General features: G+C 35.3%; 1 protein-coding gene across 1 annotated transcript in view; it reads right to left on the bottom strand.

Annotated features, from left to right (window-relative positions):
* The window catches only part of PTPRD (protein tyrosine phosphatase receptor type D), a 978,753-nt gene that overhangs the window by 710,200 nt on the left and 242,397 nt on the right, over positions 1 to 26,156 (bottom strand). Inside the window, exon 6 of the mRNA XM_054004205.1 lies at positions 1,247 to 1,295. The gene's annotated coding sequence lies outside the window, so the exon portion shown is untranslated. The remainder of the gene's footprint in view (positions 1 to 1,246; positions 1,296 to 26,156) is intronic.

Below are 26,156 nucleotides of genomic sequence, written 5' to 3'. Positions count from 1 at the left end.
GGCAATTATCTATACAATTAACAATTTTGATGATAGTAAATTTGCTTACTTATAAAGAATTGTTGGATAGCAATGATTAAGCCTTTGAAACAGAAATATGCCATAAAACTAATATGCCATAAAACTCTAAATTTGTAACTCAGTACAAAAGTACCAACATGACAAAACTGAACTACTCCCTTCACACAGTGAGTGGAAACACAAAATTGACAGATCTGCTCTCCTGGGTTTAGGTTTCCACATCTAGAAGTGCTGTTTGCTGCCCATGTATGCACAGTATGACAGCTATTTGTGTTGTACAAATAAGGTGTACTCATGAGTTTGATCTCAATTGCATGCTAATCATATTGTCCCTTGTTATGAAACAAGCACTTTACTTTGTTATGTCTAATATTATGAAACAAGCTTAAAACACAGGAGAATACTTTGGTAACCTGTTTAAGCTTGTTTGTCTCAATAGCTTTATTACATTACTTATTAAATTACTTCAGGACCATGCTAAATATCAATGTATTTTGTTCAATTGACTTCATGTTAAACATAACATTTCTAAAAAAACTTAGTATATGGAAAAGTATAAAAATTTATTTATGGCAACCACAGGTTTCCAGTAATTTTAGTTTTCATTATAACAGCTATCTGTCTTATCCACCATGTTGTAACATAAAAAACCTGAAATAAGTAAGAAATAAATAAGAAATAATTTTGATAGTATTACTGTTTTTTGCTGCTTGGCCCTGATACACTCTAAAAGATGGTTTCTCAACAGTTATTTAATGTACAGAAATACAGTTTACAACTGGAGAACCTCTGTCATTTTTGCAGATTGTCTCCTTGGTTCATATTATCTCTCTCTCTCTGAAATTACATCACTTTCTATGTTTGATGACTATGTTAATGTTAGTCTCAAAATGCAAAATGTTCAAATTACACATAGAGCATTGAAGTACAGTTATGCAATGATGTCTTCAGTCAAACTATGTTAAAATACAACAAACAAACAAAACATGAACAATTCCATTTTATTATTATGGGGTAAGCCTAAAAAAACTCCTTCTTCTTCACAATATCTTGAAACAAATAGAGGTTAATTAATCACTGATATTACTGATTGATGTTATCACAGACTTGGTGGGACTTCTTTGGGCTTTTTTATGTGCCAGGAAATATGATCATATACTAGAAAACAGTTATTCACAGAACCATCCCAATTCAGGATAAAGAAATAACAAAAATTATTGCTCACCCTGAGCTTGCAGGTTTGGAACACAATCAAAACAACTCTATCCTGAGATCTGAAAAACACAAAAGCTTTCTATCACCACTGAAAATAAACAGTCAGACATTAGATATACAACAAAATAAGTAAATGCTTGTTCAATACTTGTAAAAACCACAAATAATTACCATGCATATATACCTCACATGAGTATAAATTGACTTAAACCTCAAATAGTACACTCTGAAAGAAGCACATTTTATGTCAGAAAAGCAGCCCAATAAAAGCATAAGCTTTCAAGTGTGTTCAGTCTTCCTCTCCCTACACCCCAGCAGTGTTTTGAAGAAAAATCAATTTTAAGCTCTCTCCTGGAAATTAAAATTTGTGAATTTCTGTGGAGACCAGTGAACTCCAGGGATATCTGGGTAGAAGAGCTCGAACTGCACACCAGAGTAGTTTAAGTTATGACTTGAGAAGTTTATTTGAACATAAAAATTTCCTTTGGAAAACAAATTACTTTTATGCTTAGAAAGTAATAAGAAATATCAGACCACATTTTAGGATTTTAGTTCTAGGAGGGGAAAATCAAAATAATTAAAATAATGAAAAATTATATATTTTCCTGTTTGAAAGGAGTCAGAATGCTTTGTGATGACTGATGAAAGTGCATCAGGGTAGAAGCAATAGAGAGTCTGACTGGACATGGATGTTTGTAAATATGGGGATGCAAGAATAAATGTTTTCTATAAAAGCAGAGGAAGAAAACAGATTAGTGCAGCAAATCTCCTTTATGATCGTCGAATACAAATTATTCATCATTGAATTAACATTCATTTCATGGAATTGGATCCATTTCTTTATAATTGCTTAGATTTGTTAAAACTATCAATACTATAACCATGGTTATTCCATTAATAAGGTTTGAGGTTACACATTAGCTTAATAAAAACAATCTAAAATTGATTTTCCTGCAGCAAATTACTTTCCAACTTTTTGTCTACAGGCATTTTTCTCTTTCCAGTGCAACATTAATGAAGATTAATGCTCAAAATTTAAAATCTGGTAAATAAATATCTGAAAATACAGAAAGTAGAAATGTGTCCTTTTGAATAGTAGAAAAGAAAGATACATAGAAAAATTATGCATAAACATAATATAATATTTATATTAGTTTTATGCTAATGATAATTAACATATAAAAGGAGACTATTAGATGCTATAGAGGAAGCATGTATGTCTCTGTAATCTTAAGATTTGTTCAAGACATCTTATTAACAGATTATCCATTCAGTGCTTGCAGTGTTGCCAAGTTTTAACAATTTTTCCATGGTGTTTGTATTACATAAATTAGTTTTGCGGCGTTTTTTTTGTTGTTAGTTTATTTTTTACATTAATTGTTTTGTTTGTTTGTTTGTTTTTGAGGGATTGCTCTTGGGTTTTGGTCTTGTTTGTTGGTTTGGGGATTTTTCATGGCTCAAAAATTAGCAGATTTTTTTTTCCCCAAAGTATTTTACACATGTTCAAAAAAAGAACCTGAAGATAAAAATATATCTATTTATCCTTTCTTTATCTTAAAATAGTCTAGTTTTTTTTACTTTTAGTTTCTAACTAGGGTTTGAGCTGAACATTTAACAGTGAAAATCCACAGAACCTCATCAATGTCTCCAAGTTAAAGACCTCAGAATTCCCACCATAAAAATACATTTAGTTGTAGGTCTCTCAACCCGCTGAACAGTCTGTTGTCTCTGCAGAAGTCATCATGCAATATTGTTATTATTTTTCTAGGGGGGAAAACCAAGGAAAAATCCCAAACAACCCAACAAAATCCCTGTCTTAAGAGTTTAACTTACTTTTATTTCTCCAGTCAAATTTTCTCACAACAATTTTATTATATTTTTTATTTCTCTTTCCCTTCCTTGTCTTAGGACAGCAGCAGTATATGAAATCTGATGGAAGAATCACAGTGCAAGTGAAAATATGCCTCTTAAGCTAAACATACTTTGCAAGCACTGTCTTAAGAGTCTAAATTAACCTGAGGCTCACTACAACTTTTTTCGATTTTATTATTTTGAATCTCTGTTGGGACAATAATGCTAGACTATTTTGCTCTAGCTTTAACCAACTGGAGGAAAAAGTTACCTAGAATTGAAATTGGATGAAAAACCCTCTATATTCCTACCTTCCCTACAAAATTAGTTGATTGTGGCAGGACTCTGATCCTTACGTAAAAAGCCTCCAAGTGCTTAAAATCAGGAAATTATATGGTAATAATCCTTAAGCATAATCTTAGTTCTGCTGTGAACTAAAATATTGATCCATAAAAGTTACAAATTATCACTGTCCACAAACTTTCCTGCTGTGTAAAATCATCTTGGGAGTTTTAGTTATATGCTCTCAGGTTTAGATGAAAATGCTATTTTTATACATTATTTCTTTGTATATAAATTGAAAATATCAATAAGATAGTTCATTGTATTGTATTGCCAGAAATTAATTGTACGTTAAAGAGAACAGGAACTCTGCCTCCTGGAAGTAATTTGGTTTTATTTAATGTAAAAAGTTATTTCTTCTCTAAGTTTGCACACACTACCCAAGGACATTATTTGGCAATAATTTAAATGCTTAGCGAGTTTCCACTGTTATAGGATGTTTCTTCAACAGTTGTCAAGTTTTTAAGTCTTATTTTCACAAATTTGTTTAAATTTCACCAGACCTGCAATCATCACAATTTTAGAAAACAAGAAAGAGGCTATTATAATATGAAAATGCTTTATTCTATTGAGGTTATTACTTCAGTAAAAAAACACTGATAGTGTTCATTAACTAAGTAGACTATTTCATTTTCAATCTCCTTTTATAACTCCTCCTTTTTAAAGGTACCATATGGACTACCAGGCAGTAACTATCACTCCATGATGACTCAGTACTGGACAATGATAATATACCTCCCTTTCAACAGGTGAGGGGAAAAAAAAGAAAGGGAATAAAATGTTTTTTTCAATGGTCTTTTTGCAATTTGAATTTTAAATACTGTTTATAATTCAGCATAGAAAACAATTTCCTCTACTTTTATGATGATGAATATGAAGGCAAATTCCAGAAGGAATTCCAACAGTGTATGTTACCATCTCCCATTAACTCTAATTTTCTTTGCAAAGGTTTTACCAAGTATCAATAGACTTCTTGAAAAGTTAAATTCAATCCCAGGTAAAACATTGTCCAAAGTCTTGTTTCACTCCCAACATTAGCATCCTGAGATACGCATTCCAAAAGAAAGATAAAATTAAAAGTTAAGGGTGTTCCAAATGGACTATGAAAGAGAAAATTTTAACATTTTTTTCAAGTGTAAATTAGTTTTTTTACACCACTATGTAGCTATTTTTGCACATCTAAAATATTCTGGATTTTTCATGGAGAAAGGGAGGCTCAAGGGGGATCTTGTTGATCTCTGCTAATGTCTAAAAGGGAGTTGTAGTGAGGTGGAGGATCAGCCTTTACTCCCAAGCAACAAGAGATGGGACAAGAAGAAATGGCCTCAAGTTTCATCAGGAGAGATTGTAGATTAGGAAGAATTTCTTCACTGAAAGGGTGGTTAGGCATTGGAAGAGGTTGCTCAAGGCTGCACCATTTCCAGAAGTGCTCAAAAACATGTAGGTTTGGTACTTAGGCAAATGGTTTAGTGGGGAACACAGCAGTGCTTGGTAAAAAGTTGGACTTGATTAGCTTTAAGATCTTTTCCAATCTTAATGATTCTATTATTCTATGAATACAGGATCCTTTCCCATTTCTTAGATTTTTTAGAAAAACAGCATAGTGTAAAAGAGGTTGGTAATAGTTACATAGACTATTGTGTTGTCCAGTTCTTTCAAAACTGGAAACAGATTTGAGTAAAGCCTAATATAAGTGCAGTAGGAATGAATTTTATTTCAGACTGCTTTGTAATTTTCCTGATATCTGTCTCCCCTTCACTTAAAAAAATGCCAAATGCTATTATTCCCAATTTATGTTTGATCCATGTGCTTTAATTTTTGCAGTATTCCAACAGACATTTCATAACATTTTTCTATTCTTGCTGAATCATAGCCTTTGTCAACCTCATAACATTTCTTCAAAAGAAAAAAAAAGTCGCCTGAAGAGATCAAGAAGTTACATTAAATTATATAATCCCTCTTTCTTAATCTCCTGAAGGAATATTCTGGTTTGTAACTAAATACAGGTGTTCATATATTAAAATCTAAAAACACAAACCCATATGTAATTCAATTATTTTATGCAGATTATTAATAACAACATATATACATTTCCTGGCAGATAATCTATACTTGCATAAAATACCTCTCCCTTTCTTCTCAGTACTATCCTTAACTGAAAACCCATCCAGCTTTGTCACCAAAACATTGCAGTTTGGGATTCCCTACCACAGCAAAGATCCCATATTTACATGATAGTACTATCAAATGTTTCCTATTACAGACTAACTTTTTCTTGCCCTATTACTTTGTTAGCTTCTTTTGTTTGTATGCTGGAATGGCTATATCTGAACTTCGAGGCAGATGCCCTAATTCCAATGTTGATGATGTTCAGATACAGAGCTTGCAGTATGTTATTATTTACCGGTGTGAATCCTCACTTTCCCCTTAACTACTTGCCTTTAAAAGCAGCATCATGTGCATAGAGAAATCAGGAAAGGAGATATGGTATGCTTAAATAAGTCATGAAATTTTGATGGCTTAAGAAGCAGTAGAGTGGGATTTATTAAAGAATTTGTCTGTGTTGTAACAAACTTGTAATATTAGGCTATGTTAAAATTTTGTGTTTCTGCACTCTAATTATTTTTGTTTAACTTGTGCATTTTGTCATGGCATCACTGTATTTTTCTTGCACACTCTTGTTTTGTATAAATTGTCTAATTTGTTAAGATTTTTGTAAATTCTAATCCTATCCTCTGGAGCATTTACAATCCTGCCCAGCTATCCATCAGCCAGATATTTTTAAAGCTTATGGTTTCTTCTGTCATTCAAATCTCTTTTCTTTTAGACGCTGAAAAACAACATGGCCAAAACAGCCCCCTGTGGAACTCTCCAGCTGAAATGATTAATAATGATTCCTCGTTAACTGAAAGTAATTTTTTCAAACAGTTGGTGGCTACATCTCATCTACATTTTACTTATCTGCTTAAAAGAATGTAATAGTACACCCTACATCCCTGTTAATGAAAATGTAATTATATAATATTTCCTACTTTTTTCTCATCAGGGAAAAGATCATGTTTTAGCAGTTTGTAAATAAATTTGACTTACAGAGTCAAAAACATAAAAAAAAATCAGAAAAAGTAATTCTCTCATAATTATCACAATTTACAATTATGTATGAATCTTCCTCAAGCTGCACTGACATTAACATTTGCTTTCAGCACTGTATTGGTAATTTTAAAGACAAAGTTGCAGGTGGCTTTTCACTTCAGTTATACATTCCTTCAGAAATGGTTATCTATAAAATATGCATAGTGAGTTAAGTATGTAAATACAGGTATCTTTAAGCACTATATTGTAAATATACACTCCTTAATAACAAAAGCTTTTTTTATATGCCTATGACCATGAAATTGATTTTAAATAGATGACAAAGGTCAGCACTTCTGGAGAGATTCTATATAATTTTCAAAGTAAGAATGGTTCATATCAGTTTATTCTAACATCTTTCATCTTTCATCTTTCTAGCATTCTTAATAACAAATTGAAATTAGGGAAGTCAAACATATTCTCACATGAAAGGGCTGAAATCCAGCAGTACTTAGAAAAAAAGCTCTTTTGGCTTTTTTTTCCTGTTGTTGTATAGGTCCTCAAACTTGTAGGTGTTCACAAAAAGTGCAGGATATCCAGTTATGTTACCATATTTTAACATGATGTTAAAATGAAGACTATTCGTTTATTAACAATTGTATAACATGCTAATTACCTTTACAGGAACTGAACAAATTTTATTTTTTACTTATTCAGAAAGATATGAAGTGAAACTACTAAAGGGTTTTTTTTTTTTTTTTCAGTTTAAAAAGCTTTGAGAACAATTCTATTGGTTAACAAACTACTCACAAATTAAAAACCTGTAGCTGAAGAAAAACTGCTGAAACCTCCATAATGGAAAAACTGAATGCAACTATATTGTCAACTGGAAGGGAGCTAACTCTTGCTACTAACAGGTACAAGATAGACATGGACAGTTGTTAGAGGTTGTTGACATACTGTCATCTAACACTGATTAGCGAAAAGGCAGCTCTGGAAAAAACAGAAATGTCTCTTTTCAGATAAAGGATTCAAATGGTATTAGCAAGACAAATGGTATTAGCAACATTAGCAACTCATGTAACATGAGTTATTTATGAATCAGGACCTCTCTATGAGCTAAGTAATAAAATTAATTATGTTTTTGAAAATGAAAATATGCAATTCTAATATTTGTTCTAAGCCTTCAGTTTACATGCTATTCAGTTCTTCAAACTGTTCTTTAGAGATTCTACCACCCAATTAGAAGAAATTTTTAAGAGTTAACCCTGTGGTGGAATTTCCATTATGTAAAAACGTTAGTAATCAGAATTCAAATTTATTAATTCTTTGTAAAGCAAATTTAAAACTTCATTGCTTTTGGATTGTTTTCACCTTCATATAATATTTTAATTGCGTTTTTCATCTGATATTTTTGCAGGGAATTTTTCTATTGAAACAATTTGCACACAAAGCAGAAAAGAGAAGTAACCTCAGCGTAAGCTAGTCAGTCTTTAAATTGACCATATAGAAAGGCCACTCCTACATCCTTTATTCTCCAGTCTTGGACTAGTTATACAGTCTTATCACACAGATTTCCATTTATGGTTAATCTGTTTCCCAAGCAGTTGCAAAAACTATAACGTTTGTAAAGAAACTATAAAGTATGTAAAGAATATAAAATATCCTGCCTTATTCAGATAACCTATAGAATATAGAGTATTAGAATTGCTAAATATCAAATCTGAGTTGAACATTACCTTCCAAATATCCTCTGCAAATCTTAACTATTAAAAAAATACATCTTTATCAGAAGACACACCACAAAAAACTTGGTAAAATCAACAAAAGAATAATTTCACTTGATCCAAGATACAAGCCATGCTGAATTAATGGCATAAATTTAGTGGTGGAACTCGGAAAGAAAGAGTATAAAACCTAACTGATTCCACAATATACAGAATCCAGTAAAATGTTATTTTTTTATTTCGCACTAACAGAAAATTGACTCCATTCTTCTAAAAACAAACAAAAAAATTAAACAAGTTAAAAGTTCATCAAATCTGCAAGCAAAAAGAAATCTGCAACATAAACATTTTTAAGAAAATACATTATTCAGAGTTTCACGGGAGGAGGAAAAAGTTGTCCCATGAGATGAATGAGTGGTAAGATGCTTAACTTTTTAAATGTAGTAGTTCTCTTCATAATGTCCATTTATAAATGTAGCTATATTAGTATTGCTTATGCTAACATCCCAGTTTTGGTGTTTCACAGGACCACAGAATATTTAGAGTTGAAAAGGACCTCTGTAGATCATCCAACTTCCCTGCCAAGGCAGAGTCACATGGGAATGTGTCCAGGTGGGTTTTGCATGTCTCCTGAGAGGGAGACTCTAAAACTCCCTGGGTGACCTGAACTACAAGGATCATTGAGCCCAACTCTTCAGTGAAGAGCCCATACAGGGATGGCCTTGGCATTATTAGCATCATGCTCAAACCAATTGACCTCATCTCATGTTGAGGCTGGTTCAGCCTTGAGAAGAGATGACTGAGACAAAATGTGCATAGATACCTAAAAGGAGGAGCGAAAAGGATGGACCAGCTGGTGCCACACAACAGGACAGGAGGCAGTGGGCAGACACCTGAACATGAGAGAAATTTTACTGTGCAGGTGACTAAGCACTGGAACAGATTGCTTAGAGAGGTTGTGGAAGTCTCTCTCACTGGAGATATTCAAGAACCATCTGGACACATTCCTGTGCAATGTGCTCTGAGATGACTCTGCTTGAGCAGGGACAGATGATCCACTGCAGTCCCTTCCAACCTGTGATTGTCACTGATTCTGTGTTTGTGTGATTCTGTGTTTGTGTGATTCTATGTTTCTGTGATTCTATGTTTCTGTGATTCTGTGATTCTGTGCACTAGAGGGATGATGAGCTCCCTCAACCTGCTGTCCACACTCATTCTGATATACCCCAGACTACCATGGGCCACTGTGGCCACAGTGGCACTGTTGGCTTTTGGTCAACTTGTGATCCACCAAGAGTTCCAGGTCCTCTGTAGAACTGCTCTCTAGTAGGTCAGCTCTGAATCTATTTTGGTGTTTGAGGTTATTCTTCCCCAGGTGCAGGACCCTATACTTGTTCCTGTTGAATCTCATAAAGTTTTCTCCACACAACCTGCTAGCCAATCAAGGTCCCATGCAATGGCAGCACAGCCTTCAGGTGGACTAGCCACTTCTCCCAGTTTCACCTCATCAGCAAACTTGCTGAGAGTACTATTCATCCCTTCGTCCATGTCATTGTCTTGGTGATGAGCTACAATGTTTGAATAACTATAAAATTGTGTAGTTGGCAAATCAAAATCAAAGAAAAAAATCTACGCCTAAAGTAAAAGCATTTTTAGTATATACTTTTCTCAGTACTCTTCTATTGTCATTTCAAACATTAATGAGAGCTCTGGAGCTATTCTACGAGACTAATGGCTTATGGCATTAGGACACCTTAGCATTCTCTTGTATCAGTTGAAGGAGAAAGATATGTAATGGTGCACTATATCATAAAATGGGTTTGTGTTCTTCATCTGTGAATATACAATAATACCATGTTGGACATCACTGTATTTTGATGGAACCTGTAACATATCACTTTGTTAATTTATGATGAATACACAACAGTCCAGAAGACTGAAACTTTTACAACATGTTCATTAGGACAGCTAGAAACTAAAAATTGGTCTTTAAGGAGTTGCTATCAACAGGAATTGAGATTGCTCTGTGTAAACGCAAATTATTTTCAGTTTGTAGGTGAAAAAAATGACAGTGTTGTCCAATTTGCAATATATTTAAACCTCTTTTTCATTTGGGAATGTAGTAAATAGGGTGGCTAGTTTTTGGAAAAAGTATTCAAGAAAAAGTTAATAACAGTATTGTAGTTAATTGAGAAGTGTGGGGTTTTTGTATTTTTTTGTCAAACAGGCGCAGAATGAACAGAACAGTGAACAAGATGGTTCTGTTCTACAACAATATCTCTGTTGTATTCAATTCAGAATTGCTTGCTATGAAATGTAGCTCTAAATCCCACTGGTAACAACTGAAATTTGGATTTTCCTCAACCCATCCTGTTCTGATGCCTTTTGAGGAGCAAATAAACCTTTCCCTGATAAAAACGTACACTTCAAAACCCCCACAAATTATTGTGCAGCAGAATTCCTTTCTTTTGGCTGTCTCTTACATTTATAATTCTTTTTTTTTTTCATGGTGGAAAATTATACTCATCACTATTTGCATCTATTATATATATTTCAGGTAGATTATGACAAGGAAGATTTTTGTCCTTTTATTAGAGTCAAAGACCTAGGCTTTTGTCCTTATGTGATGAAACCTTCTTGAAAACACTGTTGAGGTGAAGGAAAGATTGACTAATTGGCACTCTCTGATTGGATAAATGTTCTTTGATCTGGAAATCAAATAAAGAGTAGACAAAATTTTTTACATACACAGTGTGAACTTTTCTTTTCCTTAAGACATCTGAGGTAGGAGACCAGCAGGTGACAGAAACCTTGATGAGAGCAGCTAACTGGCATTAGCTGGGGAGAGAGTCACAGAGACTGGCCTAGAGCCACATTATCAGTATATGCCTGCTGCCTAACATACAATGTGATAGATAGCAAAAGCAGTGATTCTCTAGCAACACACATCCACAGGCAGCCAATGCTCCGCTGAGGTGGAGCCAAGAGAGCACAGATGCTGGCAACCCAGCCAGATGCAATATGCTAGTGATTAGCCTGAATGTCCTGTTCCTGGGACTCTGGTGCTGTGTCTGGGCTGGTCACAGCCATTGGGCCTTGGCTCATGTAAATGTAAGGTGTGGGAACCGGCTGTGTAATAGAAATATTAGAAAAGAAACTGTAGTTCACCAGATGTAAGTATCCTGCTCAGGAAATTAATGTCTGATCATGTCCCTGAGCAAGCAGTGGTGTTCTGTTCCCACAGCTGTACCACCAATGCTCTTAACCACCAAGAAAGTATTAGAGAGAGAGAGACAAAGCAGTCTGCTCCTCAAATACAGTCAATTGGGTTCAAACATCTACAAGGAGGAAAATTCCACAACTTCTTGGAGCTATTTATACTAGGTGTAAATCACACTTAAATGAAAAGCTTCTTCTAATATCTAGCCATTATTTCTTGTGTTATATATATTTTTTTTTAATATTGCCATTAAACAATATCAAGCAGAGTTCAGCTCTGTCTTCTCTGTTCCCTTGTACCAAGTATCTCTACATACCAGAAAAGACCCTCCATAATGTTATTCCTTCCCAGAATGAACAGACACAATTCTGGAGCCTCTTAGGACCCAAACTTGTGCTGGGGTCCATATATCATTTTGGTGGACACCTTGGGAGTCTCTACAGTAGGTCAATGTTTGTCATGTGCAAAGGAGCCTTAGATTGGATACAGCACTCAGATCTCAGACAGCAGAGCAAGATTTTTCCCCAGATCTGCTGGCTGGTAACTTGGTAGTCCAGCCTGTGGCTGTGGCTTCATTGCTGCCTTGGGGTCATGCTCCCTGCAGGTGACCCTGCCATCCCTGGGGTGTCTTCTGCTGCTCCAAAGCAGTTGTGCCTGACCTGTTCTGTGTCTATGCTTTATCCATTGCAGGGGCTAAGCTTTACATTTGCTTTTGATGAATACCCTTGATTCATTAACCCTTTTGGAAATTTAGAAATTAGTGCTTACTTTAAGTAGGACACTGCTCATAAAGCATCATAGAACAGTGTAGTTTGGCAAACACCCTTAAGTTCACTGAGTCCAATAGTAAACACAACACTGTCAAATCCTCAATTAAACCAGCTCCTTAAGCACCAGCGATGGTGATTCTATCTCTTCCCTGGGAAGCCATTTCAAATTCTTGACAAGCCTTTTCATGAAAACTTTTTTCCCAATATCAAGTCTAACCTTCCTTGATGCAACTTGAGGCTATTTTGTCTTCTCCTACGACTTGTTCCTTGGGAGAAAAGAACAAGCTCCATGTTGCTACAGCCTCCTTTCAGGTATTTATGGGACAATTAGTTCTCCCCTCAGCTTCCTTTTCTGTAGGTCAAACAATATCCACTCCCCCAGCCCCTACTCACAGGACTTGTGACCCAGAGCCTTCTCCAGTTTCATTGTCCTCTGGACATACTCCTTCACCTCAATGTCTTTCCTGAAGTGAGGGGCCCAAAACTGAATTCAGATTCAAGGTGGAGCCTCCCACCAATTCCAAGTACCAGAAGAAGATCACTCTTTTGGTCCTGTTAGCCAGACTGCTGCTGAGACAAGTCAGGATGCCACTTATCTTTTGTGTCTTCTTGGCCACCTGGGCACTGCTGGCTTATGTTCAGCTGCTGTCATCAGCACCCCCAGGTCATTTTCCTGTGGCCAGCTTTCCTGTAACTCTGCCCTAGCCTGTGGTAGGATCTAACATGTCATGCTGTTGAACCTCACACCATTGGCCTCAGCTCATGATCCAGCCTGTCCAGATCCCTCTGCAGAGCCTTCCTGCCCTCCAGCAGTTCAACACTCCCATCCAACTTAGTGTCACCTGCAAACTGATTAAGGTTGCACTCAATTTCCTCATCCAGATTACTAATAAAGATATTAAACAGGACTGGCCATGATTCTATGTACATCTTATATTTGATCGCCTTGTCATTTAAATATCATTCATTAGGCCACATAACAGTACTTTACGTATTGTTACATTTCATTAAAATTTACCAACTATCCAACAATAAGTGAAGTTCCTTTTTTTTATATCATTCATATAGTTCACTAACTTTCTACTTTTCTAAACCTTGATTAAAACATTGAATGTTTTCTTTTATTGTTTTTAGACCTAACAGCATTAAATGTTTAACTTTTGTCAGGAGGTAAAGAAAAACAATCCTCATTCTACATAAAATGATTATGCAAGTCTTTTCTGTGGCTCCTGAGAGTAGGGATTCCAATTTTAATATCTACAGAAATTTTACCAACCTTGACTTTAAAATTTGAAATTTAAATGCAAGCTTTTTCCCAGATAATATCTTCCAGGAGAATGTGAATCCTAAAGCAAGTAGTTGCCTCAGAATATATTCTGCAGTACTATTTCATAAGTATAAATTATCAAATAATGGAAAAAAACTTTATATTAACAAGTATTATATATGTACTTTTTGATATATATTCATACAGAGAACAATTAACAGAACAAGTGGCAAATGCTGTGCTTTCTTCTTTTATGTCAAAACATACACAGAAATCACTGAAATAAATATGTCTACACTTCACTTACATGATTTAGTAATACCTTGATCAGAACTAGAAACCAACAACAGATGTCTGAAAATTATTTCACACTATCAATCCACAAGTTCTATTGTTCCTGTCAGGGAAGGAGATGATAATAAACCTGGTATTTGTGTGTGAGTGACAGTGGGTGGTGACAAAAAAGAGAAAGGGAGAGAGTGCCATTACAACACAGTATTACATAACCATTTGATGGAGGCTGAGACAGCAAATTTTCCATCAGAACCCCACCAGTAAGAAATGCTAGATCATTTCCAGGTCAAAAGTCAAAGAAAGAATTGAGACTTCCTGGGTGCAAGAAGACCAAGTTACTTTGGAATTCTTTCTTGTGTATATACTTGTGTATCCTCTTAATTGTGTATATGCCTCTTTGTTTCCCAGAAATCGTCTAACTCACTTGAAATGCATTTAGGAAAAATGCCTGGAAAGATGGTTCATGGTGCTTAACTTTTACCCCTCTTATACATTGTGTGCCAACTTTGCAGTTATTTACTGTAGAGATTACATTAAAGTAAAAAAGCTTCTAAATGTGAACAAAAGTGCTCTAAATCTGATTCTGCTGATTCTGATGCACTGTGTTATCTTATAGAATTACTTAATATTTGTATATATCCTACACCAAGCTTCTGAGGCATTTACTTGCACCAGGAAAGCAAAAAATAAATTGTGTGATTTTTTTATCAATGAAGTAAAATATTTAAATATCAGTGGGGGTTAATGATGCTAGAATCTGACCATGTCTAAAGTTAGCAGTATGTTCCATTTCAAAATGAACACACTTGTTTTTAATTACAAAAATACTTTTATTTCTATGTTGAAGTGCTTCAATTAATTTACTACATGATATTCTGATAAGAGAGGCAATATGGTCCTGCTATTACGAACAGGGATGTTATTCATTCAAGTAATTCAAATCATGGTTTTGTCTGTCAGTCTCCTCATGGTCAAACTGGGATTAATGCGTGTTCTGTCACTTCAAAGATGAAGAGCTGTGAAATGATTTCTGTTTATAAGCACTAGAAGTACTACAATTATATTTTATTAAAACTGAGATACATATTTCCTTCCAAGTTCTCTTCATTAGTAGAGGAATCTAAAAAAACAAAAAAAAACAGTTGAAAGACTTATTTTAAATATTTTTTTGCTCTGGGGTTTGTAGAGAAAGCACTTAATAAACAGATAAACGACATGTAATCTGTCTACTCACATCATTTTCAGATGGGATAACGACACCATACAGTTTGACATGGATTACAAATTTGAGATGACAAGTAGCACAACCCTAAGAAAGGTAACCTTCTTTGAGGTAGCCATAAGAAGAGGTTATAGAGGGTGCCTATTTTTTTTCTGTGCAGTTTTATTACTGTAACATTTTTGTGTAACGAACAAACTAAAGCCCACAAATTTAGGGTACTTTATGTCTTCTTAATTAAGACAAAGTAAAATGATTGAATAATGTGTAGAATATTGCAAGTAGATGAGTCATCATTATCTCAAGAGAGAAACATTTATAAAAATACTGAAGATCTTAATTGCATCAAGAAAAAAAAGGAAGTAAATAGATTATGTAGAATATGCACACATTAATGCTATACCATCATGCAGGTCAACAAGTTTCTGCCAAAATGCTTATTTGACTTCACACAAATGGTACTTGTGCAAGTGAAAATTAAAGCTGTCGAATTGAGTTTCAAAACTTACTGCCTCTATTTTTTTTGGTCATAACATTCCTCATTTTTACAATAGTTAGGTATTTCTCCTGAGCTCACTATTTAGCGATTCTTTCAGCAACCTGGTTTTGGATATTTTATTTATATTCCTTTAGGCTTGCCTATGATGATTTTAAACGTCAAATTAATAGATCAGACCTTCAGACACAATTTCTTCATTACGTTTTCTATCACTGACAGATGTTTCATGAAGTTGTATGACTTATTAGTTCCACTACAATTTCCTTAGGAATTGTCAAAATGTGGAAGGTTATAGATAGTCACCTCATTTTAAATATCAAAGATTCTCTTGCCATTTCAGCTGATCCTTTTTCAAAATCTTAAAAAAAAACAATTTGGCAAGTATGAATTTGGTTGAAGTCTGTCATTAAGTGAGGGGATTTTTATGATGTAATTTTTGGATGATGTAATTTAAATACCTAATTTAAATACATTTGTGTATCACATGTTTAGATTTTTTACATGGTCTTTCATGGTTTTGGTATGCTTTTTGCTTTTTTCTTCTGGTTATTGTGGAGCTGTTGTAGTGAGATCTCATTTGAGCTTGTCCAACCTAAGTGCATCTCTGCCACTTTTCAAGCTTCCAGAGTAAGTCATTTGCGTTTTCAAATATTTTTTTTTAACCTTCATTTCTAAAGTCATTCTAAAAAATTGGTATATCCTAAGATGCCAAGAACCTAAAAAGAGAAGCTGTAATACGTTTTATTCTTTCTCAGGTCTTTTGAATTCCCCTTCTTAATGATGTCCCAGCCCAGACTTTATTTCCTATCCCATTTAAATGTCGTGAATCAATATTTTTTAAGTATTTGAAAAAAAAAAAACTGCTGAAGTATAGTATTAAGACATAACAGCTATTAAGCAAACCCCAGAAAAGCTAAATATATTTCCAAGAAAATTACTGTGAGTGAATTTAAAACCATGCAATATAAGATTCACATAAATATAGGTCAAAAATTATAACTCAGCCATTAAAACTGTAGGTATATGTAGAAGCAGTATCAGACATAAAAGTCATTGTATCAAAGTATTTCCATTAGGAACATGAAGAATCACCTGCTTCATAGCATTATGTATATATATCCTGTGCCTGCTTTTAATTTATTTTAGGTACTAGATACATGGAGATATAATTCTTTTAATGTATCTTCAAAATGTTTAACAAAGCACTCCCTTTTTGTGTGTATTTCATATACAGAGCTGTCTTAGAAATATTAATACAACATCAAACAATAAATTTATTCTCAAAGATTTCTGTAACTCTCCTTTTTGGACATGAAGTTCAACAACACTAAATGCAAGGGGCTGCACTTGGGTCATGTCAATCCCTGGTATCAACACAGGCTGAGGGATGAATAAATTAAGGACTTAATTTATAAATAATAGTTGATGAGAAGCTAAACATAACCCAGAAATGCACACTTGCAGCCTAGAAAGCCAATCATATACTAAGCAGCATCAAAAGCAGGGAAGAGTGGTGTGAGAACAATGAGAGGAGCAACTCTACAGACACCAAAGTGAGTGGAGAAGGAGGGAGAGGAGGTGCTTCAGGTGCTGAAGCCCACATTCCCCTGCTGCCAATGGTGCAGCCCAGGGTGAGGCAGCTGTGCCTCTACAGCCTGTGGAGGACCACAGGGATGTAGAGATCCACCTGCAGTATGTGGAGAAGACCTATACTGGAACAGGTGGATGAAGTCTGAAAGAGAGCTCTGAGCCTGTGGGAAGCCCACACTGTAGCAGGCTCCTGGCAGGGACCTTCAGACCTACAGAAAGATGAACCCATGGTGGAGGAGGTTTTCTGGTAGGACTTGTGACCCTCTAGGGGACCAACATTGGAGCAAGCTGTGCCTGAAGAAGTGCAGTTTGAGAAAAACTGACACAGATTGAAGCAGTTTGTGGAGAACTGTTTCCTGTGGGATGGACTCACATTGAAGAACTTTGTGTAGAACTGTCTCCCATTGGAAGGACACCACACCGGAGCAGGGAAAGAACTCGTCTCCCTGAGCAGCAGCAGAAACAATGTGATGAAGTGATCATAACCCCCATTCCCTGTCTCCCTGAGCTGGAGGAGGGGGAGGAAGGGCCTGGGAAAACTCAATTTATTACATTTAATCAATATCACAAGTTGAGTGTGGTTTGTCTGTGACAGTAATTGGTCAGTAACCACTCCATGTCCTTATCTCCATTCATAAGCCCATCATTATATTTTTTCTCCCTGTCCAGTTGCAAAGTAAAATGATGAAGCAGATTTGATGGCTGCCTGCATCTAGCCGTGGTCAACCCACTTCACTCACTCTGCTTCATGCTGTCTCACACTATTGTTCCTAATGATACTCCAATTTCACAACTCCTTACTCAGGCCCAGAGGGGTAGCATGACTCCAGAAAATGATGTCAAGTACAAACTAGTAGGTAATTTATGAATACAAACCTATGACTAGAAATTAGATCATGCTTTTCAAGTAAAAACTTCATGTAGTTAGGAGTTCACCTAAAAAATATCACATTCTCTCCCTCTCCTACCTTCTTAGTCTGGTTTAGAAAGGAGAGCCTGAGATGTGATATTTCCATGTTTTCTTCATGTACCTGTTTGCTGTGATCTCTTTCACAATTGAAAGAGTTTTTCTTGGAGTTCAACCAGCTGCTGTCATTGTTCCATGGGATTCAGTGCTTATATCATATGAAAAAGATAAACATCCAAGAACAATAGTGAAAAGGCAGTGGAACTGAAAGCCATGGGTGTGGCAGTAGACGGTGTTTTCAGTAGTGAAAGATATTTAAACTATAATATTATTTTGTTATGAAATGGTACAGTTATAATAAATAATTACCCTGCCGACTTCTGTCATCTATGTAGTATTTTATAAAAATAATACTCATTTTAATGCATTATTTTGTGAGTTCCTCATATTTCTTCAAGCTTCTTCTATACACTCCATTTATATGACTTACAATAAAAAAAAGTGGTTTTGTTTTTTTTCTGGAAGGTAGTCAAAGGTTATAGTTAATACACAGGAATTGTTGCTCTTCTCACCCCATCACAGTCATTCCATATAACACTAGTGACCTTTTGCACATTTTTCTTGAAATAGAAAAATGCATGGTGTATGATTGATTTCCAATTCTTTCAGATGATACAGCAACAAATAAGAAGCCGGAGCAATTTAGTCTGAGGTGTCTGTTAAATATCACAAGATCTAACTTGTTAGAGAATCAACCCATTCCCACTTATCTAATACCTAAATTTATCTTCACGAAGTCTTTTCATGAATAGCAAACAACATGACACAATTGTGCATTAGCAATTAATAAATGAAGATTCTTTGCATTTATAGTATCACAGCAAAGCAATATTGGGCTGGAATTTTCATTATTATTCATGCACTACATTCTTTACATTTGAGAAAGCAGAACTTGTTTGAAATTTCTAAACAGACCTTGCTGGGAAGATTATGATATAATAAAACAATTATTCATTGTTTTCAATGCTTTCTAATGGCTTCTTATTTCTTAAGACACTATGAATAACAGCATTTAAATTAATAAGTATTTCACTGTTTATAAGTAACAGTTTTTTTCTCAATTAAAGCTATGCAAGTTCTCTTCTCCAGGCTGATCAGACCAAGTGACCTGAGCCACTCTTCACAGGGCTTCTCAAGGCTTTTCTCCACCTTTGTTGCCCTACTTTGGATGCTCTCTAACAGCTTAATTTCTTCCTTATATTGTGGTGACCAAAACCACACACAATACTCAAGGTGAGGCCTCCCTAGTGCAGAGTAGAGTTTTACCTAGACCTAAGTTAAGCCTTTCACACCATTTCCCACAGTATTCTTCCAGAGAGAATGGAATGGCTTGGATGGTCACAATGTTTTACTGGGTAAAAGACAGATCGGTGAGGAAGCCCAAAGAGTGGTGGAATTACATCCATTTAGTGATCAGTCATAATTGGTGCTCCCCTCAGTGGGTCTCAGTACTGGGGACGGCCATGTTTTATAACTTTGCCAATGACCTGGATGAGTTCATCATGTTTCACCTCTGTCAGTTGAGCACACCAAACTGGGTGGAAATGATGATCTACTAGAGGGTGAAAAGGCTCTGCAGAGGGACCTGGACAGGCTGGATCAATGGGCCAAGGCCACTGGTTGTGCTGGGAGAGGTTTAAACTGAAAAATATGAAGCCCTTCTTTACCAAGGGGGCAATCAAACACTGAAACAGGCTTCTAAGAGTGGTGACCAATGCCCCAAACCTCTCAATATTTAAGAAGCTTTTGGACAATGCCCTCAATAATGTGCTTTAAATTCTAGGTAGCCCTGAACTGGTCAAGTATTTGGATGAGATGATAATCAAAGATCCCTTCAAAAACTGAGATTTTTCTTTTCTTTTCTTTTCTTTTCTTTTCTTTTCTTTTCTTTTCTTTTCTTTTCTTTTCTTTTCTTTTCTTTTCTTTTCTTTTCTTTTCTTTTCTTTTCTTTTCTTTTTTCTTTTCTTTTCTTTTCTTTTCTTTTCTTTTCTTTTCTTTTCTTTTCTTTTCTTTTCTTTTCTTTTCTTTTCTTTTCTTTTCTTTTCTTTTCTTTTCTTTTCTTTTCTTTTCTTTTCTTTTCTTTTCTTTTCTTTTCTTTTCTCTTCTTTTCTTTTCTCTTCTTTTCTTTTTTCTCCTCTTCTCTTCTCTTCTCTTCTCTTCTCTTCTCTTCTCTTCTCTTCTCTTCTCTTCTCTTCTCTTCTCTTCTCTTCTCTTTCTCTTTCTCTTTGTCTTCTCTCTCTTCTTTCTTCTTTTCTTTTTATTTTTTCTCTTTTGCTTTTATTTATCTCCTTTTTCTTTTTCTTTTCTTTTTCTTTTTCTTTTTCTTTTTCTTTTTCTTTTTCTTTTTCTTTTTCTTTTTCTTTTCTTTTTCTTTTTCTTTTTCTTTTTCTTTTTCTTTTTCTTTTTCTTTTTCTTTTTCTTTTTCTTTTTCTTTTTCTTTTTCTTTTTCTTTTTCTTTTTCTTTTTCTTTTTCTTTTTCTTTTTCTTTTTCTTTTTCTTTTTCTTTTTCTTTTTCTTTCTTTTTCTGTTTCTTTTATTTTTCTTTTTTTTCCTAGAAGCATGTTTTTGGCTTGTGCTCAACTTAGCATTCACCTGAGTCCTCCTGTCCTTCTCCACAGAGCTGCTTAAAGCTCATCAACCCCTGACCTGAACTGATGCCTGCACTTATTGTTCCCCAGGGCCAGGGTTTGGCATTTACTCTTTAGTTGAACTTTAAAGGTTACTCAGGCACAATTTCTCTAGTCTGTCCAGCTGCCTATGAATGACACACCCATCTGGCTTATCAGCCACTCCTCCCATTTTGGTGTCTTCTGCAAATTTGATGAAAGTACACTCTATCCCATAGGAAAGGTCATTAATGAAGATGTTAAACATCCATCTATTTCATAAAACAAAACAAAAGGGGTGGGAAGTCTGTTTGAGAAGACCATTTTAAGATTAATGTGTTTACTTTGTATTTTACCTGATTTAGATGTTAGAGTGCACATCTAGAATAATTTTACTCTAAATTCAAGAAGATTAACTATCTGATGGTGTGCATGCAAAAATTCTGTCATACCTCAAACACTACTATTCTGTTCTGATGGCTAATAGATTAATTATTATCTTTGTTATCTAGTATTAATAAATATACTCCTGAAAGAGACACTCAAAAAGAAATAGTTTTTTTTGCCAAAACATATAGTCTGGAAAAATATGAAAATATGAAAAACTAGAGTTAGGATGATAAATACAGAGTTTTATGACTCAAACAGGATACCTATAGACTAAGCAATTATATCCCAGTAATACAATCTTTTAAGGTTGTAGAAATTCCTATCATATAGCAGAAGCAAGAACATTTGGTAAAGCAGAACAGAATAAACCAAGAAATACCAACAAATGTGAAAAATGGTAAGTAAACTTTGTTGTCGTCATAAGTTTAAAACCATTAAATTTATACTAATTTGTCCCTTTAGGCCTTAAATGCACAAACTTTTTTTTTTTTTTTTTTTTCTCTCTCTCTCCATATCTCTAGGGTGAAAAGAGATCAGAATTGTCCAAAAGCACAAATTCTTGTTCTGGGAGTATTTCCAAGCCAGATAACAGCAAAAGTCCTGTGAATATTACAAGTGGATTTTTTTTTGTTTTTTTTTTTCATTTGTACTTGCTTTTCCTGTTTTGCCGGCTAAAAGCTTTCTCATGGAAAAAGAAAATTAAGCACAGTTTTACCCACCACCCAGCATCATACAGCATTTTTGGTCATGGACTGAGCTTCCTCTGAGTATTGACTTATTTACTCAATTTATTTATATTACTAATTTAATAGTAAATATGATTAACTATGGCAGGCTTTTTATCCTACTGAAAATAAAAGAAATCTTGTTTCTGCTTTATTATTGTAATAGGGAAGCAATATAATCACACCTTCTATCTTTAATTTATCATTGTAGCATCACCATATGAAGTGCATGTATCTTTAACATGCAAGGGCAGTCTTCTAAATACAGAGAAATTAAAACTATTTTCTCCACAATGGCATGGTCAGAACCTGAACCCAGGCTCCTGGGAATGTGGCAGAGCCTATGCCCACTATCTTTTATATACATGATCTGAAAGAAAGGGGAAGGAAAGGAGCATCTCTTAGAAGAAAATTTGGAAGCTGTCATTCTGAATGATGAATCACAATACTTTTAGGAGAGAAAAATCTCTCCCACCATCAGCTTGGCAGTGATGCTGAAACGAATCTAGCCCAATATTAATCTTTAATATGTAACTCCTACATGAAATTCCCCTCTCAATAATTTCAATAGAAATTAGTAACGCCCAGGAACATCAGGTTTAGGGCTTTTTTAGGTCACCAGGTCTCCCTCATTTTTCTGCATACATGTGTTGGAGAGCACTTGTATTCTTGTTTTGATTTGAGGAGGAACACTGTGCTTTGAGAAAATGACATTTCATTAAAAATAAGAAATACTTCACTTCTCAGTAGTCTGATAACTTCTCTATCATTTTACAGCTCTTCCTCTGAGCTCTATATGCTGATTGTGCTGTTCCAAAATGACTGTCAGCAAGGGAAAGAAGTAAGTATTTTGGGATTTGAGCTACCAGCCTTTCTGTTTGAACTTAAATCTGTTGGCAAGGCAACTGGAGGAAAGCAGGAAATTATTTTTTAAAGAAAACAACAATGATAAGATGGTGGCATACATTTTAATCACATTCATTTCTTTGTAGCACATTGAAAATGCAAAATTAATCTCTGCTATAATAACCTTCCTCATGCTACAAAACAGCAAGATTGTAGAACTCAGATGTCCCCATAATTATTTTTGAGCCTTTCCTGCTGTGAGAGGCAGCTTCCCCTAGTCCTTGGCCTGGACATCTGTCGGCAGCAGTTCACAGCCTACAAATTGGAAAGTTAAAAAGATGGCAATATTTATACTGCTGGCCAATTGGTCCATAAGTTGAAATTCCCTTAGAAAGGGCAAATATTTTCTCCTTGTTATGTTTCACAGTTTAATTTTTTTTTTCTAGCCTATAAGCACTCTCACCTCATAATTCATCGAGTTCACTGTCAACTGTTAAATCACAGATATGCTGATGGTTTGTTGTACACACATCTCAGTTTCTATCTCAAAACCAGAGATAGAATTTGATATGAAGAAATAACATTTTCAGCTAAAAAGCTGAAGGGGATTTTTTTATATTGTATGATTTCTTATGTTTAGAGAAGCAACTTTTTTTTCATCTCTATTTGCACTTCTTATTTCATTCCTGTTTTTGCTCAAGAAACACAGTGCAGACAGACTAATGTGTTTCCTTTTTCTCATGGATATCACAAAATTCAGGAAACATAAGAAAGAAAATTTTGCTCTTCATTCTTGCTTACATTATCCCAGATACTGATAGTTTCCACATCCCTGAAGGATGGCTTTTGTATGAGGTTGAAAATAGAGAAATTATCTTTGTAAAGATTGCTGTAAACTCATGGATTCCTTTGGAGAGTAAAATAGCATTTCTGAATTGCACAAAGAAGCTGAAGGGGAATAAATAAAGGACACAGGCCATATTCTTGGAAGTAAACTTGATATCTGATAACAGGAAAGGAAATTATTTATGATATTGATATTTGAGATTATTTCATTTTGACCACTGTCAAGGCAAAAAAGACTGAAGAATAATATGTATTAGCACCAGTAATACAAAATCAGCCAATGGTGGATAGGGGAAAAAGGCAACACCAACACAACACTTTTTTCTTCACTAGGAAGTACTATCAGCTGTCTTGGAAATTTGACTTCTTGCTTAGAGCTTTTTCTAATATTTATGCCATTGCCATGGCTTTCTAACTTTTCTCACCAAATTAAATTAAAGGGATCCTCCTAGTTGGAGCAACATGAGAAAATTTAGAAATTTGACAAATAAGCTTCATCTGCATAATTATTAAAAATTAAGGATTTTCTTAATCTAATTTCACTGATCAGTTAAGACAGAGATATAAATTACATGTATCTATCTTCATGTTTCATTAAGTTTAAGTTACAGAACAGCATGCCAATCTGCCTGTTATTCTGTGGATATGGGGAGATTATTGAACATTTTATGCTTTTATTTTTCAAGCTGTTTGTCATGATGTCCCATGATATCCTTATAGCTAACATTGGCGAAATATGGATTAGAGGGGAAAATAAGAGTGGTTGGAAAATTGACAGGCCAAAATCATTGTGATGAACCCAACTGTAGACCAATTAGTAGTGTTGTATCGGAAGGTTTGATTCTAAAAGCAAATACTGCTTAATGTCTTCATCAGTTACATGAATCCTAGTGCACTTTCAGCAATTTCAAGGTGACAGAGTACAGTGAGTATTCAATGTGTAGACATATTCATGCTAATCAGAAGCAGAGGAAAGGCTGGAGAAGCAAGGAGAGAGGAGCTTCATGACTCTTATCAAAACTGAACAAAAAATCTGGACCCTGGGCTGGATGAAGACCTGTACTAGAACTCAGAGTGCCTGTTTCTTCCAGTGCTGCTGCCTTCAATTGGAAATATAGTGACCCAAATTCCCTTACAGCTATTCCAAGGCCCTGATGTCCTTTTTTACTATGAAGTGGCCTCAGATTGGCCACTTCATTGCACCCTATATGGAAAATCATTAATAGGAAGAAGTTTGAGGGCCACACCAGGCTAGTAAGTTTCTGGTGATGTTCTTAGCCCAGGCCCCAGGAAGGGAGAATACCTCCATGTTAGTTGTGATTGATTGGATTGCTTTGCTTGTATGTGCAGTTTTTTGCTTTACCTAATAAACTGTCTTTACCTCAATCCACATGCTTTCTCACTTATACCCTTTCACTTGCCTTCTCCATCTCACTGTGGGCAAGTGAGCGAGTAGCTCTGTGGGGTTTAGTTGTCAACTGTGCTTAATTTGCAGCAGCATATAATTTTTTGATGGTTCTATGATCAACAAAGCTTTTTCACTTTTAAGTTCTGTACCATTTTATGAAATTAGAGATTTTTAAGCATATGGCAAGTTGTGTTTTCTTTATTTAGACCAAAAAATAAATTTCATGTAATTTATAGGCTTTTTAAATTTTGAACTATAATTTTTCTCTCACAGTCCCTATCCTTTCACATCTGGAAACTTTTATATCTTTCTAATGCTCTACTAAAGTTTCTGCCCTAAACAGATTCCAGTCTGATTAATTTTCATTTTGTGTAATGTGTCCAATACTTCAAATAAAACTGCAGTTGTCATATATTACCATTAAGCTCATTCTCAGATGCTTATAGGATAATTCAGGCTGATAGGCACCTGGAGACATCTCCAGGCCCAGCCTGTGCCCCTGCGTAGAGTAGGCTCAAATGTGAAGTCAGATTAGATTTTTCAAGGCTTCACCCAGTTAATGCAAGAAACCCTCAGAGCAAGAGATGGCCCAAACTTCCTGGGCCTTGACTCCATGACTGGGCTTTCCACATAGGAAAAAGACTTCTCCTTATCTCTTTTCAGTATAATTGTCTTATGTTTCAGCTTGTACTACTGCCTCTTGCCCTCCTACTATGTACCACTATGAAGAGCCCATCTATGTTTCCTCCATTCCTCCTTTTGCTGCTGGGTGTATCCAAAATCTTCCCTTCTCCCAGCAGAACACTTTCCAGCTTTGCAACATTTCCTCACACGGAGATGGTCTGAGGCCCTTCTTGGTGGTTTCTGCTAATTTAATTTTGGTTCATCTAGGCCCAGAGCTGGACACCATATCTAGATGTGACATAGCAAGTGTTGGTCTTAGGGTTTGGCCTGTGTCTTAGCTGGACTTCACAGGTTTCACTTTTGATCTCTTCTATCTACCCAGGTCCATATAAGCCAGCCTGGCCTTATAGTTTTCCCCTTGTTGTACTCAGTAAACTTCAGAAAAGTGCTCACTGTTCTCTCCTTCAGGTCACTGAGAGACATGTTCTGCAGGGAAAGTCCCAGTACTACACTGGTTGCCAACCACCAGGTAGACTACAGCCCAGTTAAACGTGGTCCTGTGAACCCAACCATCCAACTTGTTATTTACTAGTAGTTTTCACATCCCATCTCTGATCTCCTGACATGGGTACAGGAGCATTTCAGGAGACAGTGTCA

Source organism: Vidua macroura, chromosome Z (assembly GCF_024509145.1).
Source record: "Vidua macroura isolate BioBank_ID:100142 chromosome Z, ASM2450914v1, whole genome shotgun sequence".
NCBI lineage: Eukaryota > Metazoa > Chordata > Aves > Passeriformes > Viduidae > Vidua > Vidua macroura.
The sequence above is the reverse complement of the archived record's forward strand: the minus strand, read 5'-3'. Positions and strand labels throughout refer to the sequence as shown.